At 48.3% G+C, this 6000-nt stretch overlaps 1 long non-coding RNA gene across 1 annotated transcript in view; it reads right to left on the reverse strand.

The window, feature by feature from the left end:
* Positions 1-2489, reverse strand: part of LOC146862611 (uncharacterized) — a 312838-nt gene extending 310349 nt beyond the window's left edge. Inside the window, exon 1 of the long non-coding RNA XR_014978490.1 lies at positions 2223-2489. This is a non-coding gene — a long non-coding RNA (uncharacterized LOC146862611). The remainder of the gene's footprint in view (positions 1-2222) is intronic.
* Between the last annotated feature and the right edge of the window lie 3511 nt (positions 2490-6000).

Below are 6000 nucleotides of genomic sequence, written 5' to 3' on the forward strand. Positions count from 1 at the left end.
TGCAGACCCAGGTCTCACTGCTCACCTGCTGCCACCGATGTGTCTCCAACCACATGCCGGTATACACTGCAGTACCCCAGGTCCCTAATCTGAAACAATTACCAGAGACATGAATGGCAGAGGCCATACAGTTGCACACACCATCATCGTTTGCCCGCCCCTGTACACAGAGGCTGCTGCACCCCAGCCCCTCCTGCCGCCGAGTGGTGATTGCCCGCCCCTGCGCAACCAGGCCTCACTGCTCACCTTCCACCACCGGCGTGTCTCCAAGAGGGCCCACCACGTGTCGGTTGAAGCTCCAAGCCCAGGGCCCGTAAACACGGCACCCTCCACATCATGCAGCCCAGCACCGCGGACCACCAGGTTACACACTTGATTCTGGGTCTTGATTTCGCTATGACAGAGACCATATGAGTGCACATGGCATCATCGCAGGCTGCACACCCGCTCAGCTCTTGAGGTGCCACTAACTCTGTGAACCGCGAGGCAATGCCAAGAGGCAGTAGGCCTGCACTGCCCGCTGGCTCAGGCCTACACAGCGGTTCAGCAGGGCTCACACTAATCCTACCAGTCCGGTCCGCCAGGATGGTGCATCATCGCAGGCTGCACACCCGCTCAGCACTTTAGGTGCCCCTACCTTAGTGCACCGAAAGATACAGTGCCATGGCGGTGTGCCTGCGCCTGCCACAGTGTATCCGGCGCTACCAAGTCTGTGCACCGCAAGCCATGGACCCTCTATGATTGAGTCTTGTGTTGCGGACGCCATCATGTCACCCCCAGCACTGGGCAATGTGAGGTGGCAGGGCCCTAGGCCCTCATGCATAAATGATAACCACAAGGAGACACCCAGTTGCAGAGTGAAAATGGCATCCAGCACGTGCACCAGGCCCTTTTTAGGTCTCGCCTTGCTATCGCGTAAGCGATCGCAAGGCGAGACTATAGGGGCTTTTAAAAGTGCTCCCAAAAAGCGGATTGCATTGCTAGCACGCGCACAATCACGCGCTTGGTGCCGCCATGCACTCCGCTCTTTGGGAGCACTTCAAAGGGTCCGCTCCCCCGCCCCCAAGCGCGCGCGCGCCACGCTCCGCCGGGCTTGTTTAATTTCAGCTGTTTGAGAATGCGCAGCTGGTCGTGTTATCTTGTTTAGCTCATTTGCTGTACTTTCGCTGGCCTCACAGAGAAGATATTTTCGAGCCTCGCAGAAAATAAACACTTCCTTGCTTCAGAAGCTTCGCTTGTGCTTTTCACGCAGCGTTTTTGTCGGCCGAACTGCCCTCCTTCCACTAAACAGGGTGATGGCTGGCCGTAGAAAACCCTTCCCTCAGTCAAACCAAACACACGCGGCGTGATTTTAAGCTCCGGCAGTAAGGTAGCTATCCTGCAGTGCTCGTTATTTCTACCCTATAACAGCAAGCATTGGAGTTATTAACACACACTGCAGGCACTTCTCTGCAGCGGTAACACTGCCCCATTGCTGGTAGCTGCAGCCCACAACTCGGACTCTCCCGGGCAGCCCCGCCCATGCTTCAAGGACTGGTCATGCTTAAATATGGAAACCGTGAGGGGGAAAAACCTTCTCGAGGGACATAAGTAACCCCTCGATGTGAGAAATTTTGTTTACAAAGTTAATTTGCTAATTTTCCACAAATATATTGAGCTGGGTAGATTTTGTGGAATTTTGTTTTGCAGTCTTTGCACCGTTTTACGGGTTTTACAAATGCCTCACCCCCATGCAAACTACCGTGGGAAAACACCAAAACACACGCTCGCCTTTCCCTCGCTTCGGGCTGTTCTCCCTTTTACAGCTGCCCCCTCCTCCTTATCTACTACCGGACGTGGATTATTTTATTGTAAACTCAACTCTCTTCCCGCCCGCCTCTACGGTCGCATCTCTTTGCCTTCTCAGACCTTGTTTTCCCTCACTTCCTGTGTTGTCAAAAGTAGTGCTACTTACTTCTAAAACCTACGATTTTTCAACATTTCACAGCTGGATCACTAAACCCAGAACATGGTCTCCCTTTACACAACTTTTATGAGGTGTCTGCCCCTGGGTAAATATCTGTGTTGCCCGTAGTGACATAGTATACAGCATATACGACAGTATACATACAGCAGCCACCAACAAGCGCGACCCTAACCCGGAAGTACATGCCCACACCTCACTTGGAAGTAGAAAGGGATTTACACTTTGAATACGAGCATAGGTAATTCAGTGTACTTACTGGCTATGAAGCTGCAGATAGCGTGTGCCAGGAAGAGGCTGCTCACCATCTCCTTCATAGCAAGAGCACTCGAGAACACTGGTCCGAGCTGCTTCCATTTTTGAGTTGCGTTTATACATTTGGAATGGGGAATTCCTTAGAATAAAACAATACTACTTCAATATTTAAATGTTTCGCGTGGGGGATTGTACCCACCGATTTAAAATCCCCCTACTCCTCGCTCATTTCCTGCTGACGTCCGCCGCCTGCGTGCGGGACTTTCCCCGTGTAAGGCATGTGATACGTGGTTCTCTGTCACGTGGCATATTCCATAGCTCATGTGACATGTGCCACTGACACAGCATGTCGTATACGGTTGACGTATACTATCGCCTATCCACGGGTATTCATCCGATGATCCGACTGAGTTTTAGGGTTGAATTTAAGCGTAGGAAAACTACGGCTTTTGATATCGAAAGACAGGTGAAAAATCCCACCACAGAAACATCCTACAGGAGGAAACGTGATTCAGAGCAAGAAACTTTAGTGGCGTAACACAAAATGATCATGATGATGTGACCCTCCTGCAGAATGTGATGTGGTGGCCCGTAGCTGTGTTCGATGTGGGCGGGATCTGAGGGGCACAACGTGCCCAAACTTTTTAAATTTAATAATAACAGATCCCCCACTTTTTGTGAAAATATTACCGTCTGGGACCCTTAATTCCGTATTTCAGCTTAGATGTAAGGCAGGCAGTAGCTTGCTGTACTGCGAAACCGAGGTAGGGAGGAAGAGACAGACATTAAGCAAGCCTTCTTACGTGCCTGCTGTCTGGAAGAAATGTAAATAAATGTGCACAGCTGGTCATTTTGCAAATGTAAAGGGTGCTTGGAAGCCAGTATTAGCTTTAATTGATTGAGTCACTTCAAGCTTCTTGATGACACAATTTTTTTCTTTTTAAGTGATTGCGAGGGGGTTACCAAATGAGCTGAGAAGTGTATGCTTTTGAAGGAGAGTTTTTATAAAATGTACTACGTTCAGTCTTAGTATTACTTGAATCTATATTTTAGAACACTGTTATTTTTTATCTTAAACCTTTTTGTTCATTTTGTAGGAGCCTATCTTATACTATGAGCAATGCAAGTTTAAAATAATGATTTACATATTCACAGTACTTTCTGTCACAGGCCTCGTAGCACTAAACATACAAAAGTCCCTATTCTCCACTGCATCAACCAGGATTATATGATGCATCTCATTAGCTAAAAGAGGTTTCTTAATGTATGATAGTGCATTTTCCACTGATTAACTTAAGTTGCATCCTCTATTCATTTAAGTTGGGCCTTATTTTATATGTAGTAACCTGAAGGTTAAAGACCGAAAAAACGTTCCAGAATAGTTTTTTGCCATGCCTTTGCCTGCCCTTACGCTCACTCTTGACTCACCCCACCCACTTTGTGCACAGCAACTTAGTTCCAATTATTTTTTGTAATGTACTTCGACCACTGTCCCACAATCTCCAGGCCGGGCAGGTATTCTTCATTGGTCTCGGGCTCAATGGGCCCTCCTACCCCCGAGTGTTGAAGGCCACCACTAAAGGCTGGGGCGTCCCGTTCGCTGCAGGGGACTGCATTATGCCCCCCTGCCATACCCTTTCAACAGGCTTCTCTGCCAGTAATACTTACTTAACAGTTTTGTAATTCAGTTTTTTTCTGCTTGGGGAAGCACACTGCTTTCCGAAGAATTGAACGGTTTCATATTTCCAGTGGCGGCTCCTCCGCTAAGGCGGAGGAGCGTTGCCCCACTCCTCTCGGAGCAGTGTAAAAGCAAAAATAACATGATAATAGAAGGTATTTCTGTTATCATTTTACTTTTAGTATCAGCCAGGTTGGGTGGGGCAGGGCTGGGCTCCTGTGACCTCCGGGAGGAGTAGTGGTTGCTGCACTCCAAAGTGCGCATGACTGCTAAACAGTAATGCACACTTTGCATGTTCCCCACCAGACTGGATTACACAGCCTGGTAGGGAACATACCCAGCCTCCCATTCCCAGTCTGAGCACTGAACCACGGCACTCAGGCCAATCACAATGCTGTATTGCAGCGTGGTGATGGATTAGGTGAGAGAGCCCATGTGCTTCCCAGTTCTGGCCATAGAGCGACGACGGAGGAGAGACGACTGGGGACTTGAGACGTGGCGACGGGTAAGAGTTTTTTTTTATTTGTTGTCCCCACGCTTCCCCCGCCCCTCCACTCTCGTTCCCTGCCAGCTCCTACTGCATATTTCATACCTAGGCACACATTCGGCCAGCATGTAATGGCATGGCTAAAGGGCTGCGGGCCCCCCTCCAATACAAGGAAGCCTAGGGCAGCCCCCCCCACCTTCTGCCCTGTCGGTAATCGCCGTGCGTTATGCCCCTGTGAAAACTGATAAAAATAATCAGTTCACAATAGTTTGTAATAAAGCCACCTGATGTAGTGTTATATAAAACAAGCATTGAAAAAGCCAATATGCCTGGCTATTCAGTCATTTTGGTGATAAGATACAGACCGGTGGTATCCTGCCCCAGACATCAAATGACTGCAGACCCTAGTGATTTCCTAGGAAGTGGTGCCACGTGACCTTCGGCCCCAGCCACATTATAGGACTTGCTTTCTCAGCTAAAGTCTAAGGTTATCCAAATAGTAAACTATTACTAAAGCAAGTAAAAAACAGGCATTTGCAATTGAATAAGTCTCCCCTTTGCAAGAGTTTGAGATATTGCCATTGTAAATGACAATGCCTTTTATTTATATGTTTTGAAAAGCTTGAAGCGGTGCGTAAACACACATGCACTTTGTACTTACAGTCCTTGCTCACGAGAAGCAAGGCTGGAAGTGAAAGAGGCGCAGTTACTGCCAGCCTTGCTTCTCGTAATCAACGACTAGAAGTACAAAGTGTGTGTTTACACACTGTTTGCAGGTGTTGAAAACACAAATAAAAGGAATTGCTATCTTTCAATGCCAATAGCTCACACTCTCACAAATTCGAGACCTATAGCATTGCGAATGCTTGTTATTGGCAGGGTCCCATGTCCTGTGACGGCAGTGCTGGATGGGTGATGTGTGGGTGTAGCCATGAGGGAGTGGCTGTGGCATGCTGCCAACTGAATGTATGTCATTACATCGCATACTAATACCACGCATGCCATTACAACGTGGGTATTACTACGCGATGTCAATGACAACGACATCCCATTACATCGCAAACTTTTACCAGGACTATGCCTTTTCCACACATGCCTTTACAATGCAAAGGCATGCGTGGTAAAGTCAGTGCTTAATTTGTGCCGGTGCTTCCCGGTGCTTAGCACCGGCACTTATATCTCAGGGCCGGGTCTACACTCTAGATGAGCCCACATGCAAATGGGCAATAATAGTGCATTCTTGGAGTAGGTGCAGTTTCTCCCCATCCCTGTGAAGAGCTGATATCAAACTTCAATGCATGTGCGTGTAATGTATTTCAAATCTGTCGCCTGACTAAATGTGAGCCACACACCTCACATTACTGCCAGAAACTGAAACTGCAACTGCCTGGGGCCTGGGCTGGGTCTCGACGTAGGTCACGTCACACCCCATTTCCATTTTGCAGTCATTCATTGGTAGAGCGCAAGCGTAATGCACTACCAATAACGATTGAAAAATATAATATTAGCCAGGCCCCACATCCCTCATTGGTGAATCATGAAGTTTGTTCCCCAACACATGTGCAGCTGCATAAATCATTATCACGGGACAGAAGCAATCCGCGGGTCGTGAAGCAG

Source organism: Triturus cristatus, chromosome 2_2 (genome assembly GCF_964204655.1).
Source record: "Triturus cristatus chromosome 2_2, aTriCri1.1, whole genome shotgun sequence".
Lineage (NCBI taxonomy): Eukaryota > Metazoa > Chordata > Amphibia > Caudata > Salamandridae > Triturus > Triturus cristatus.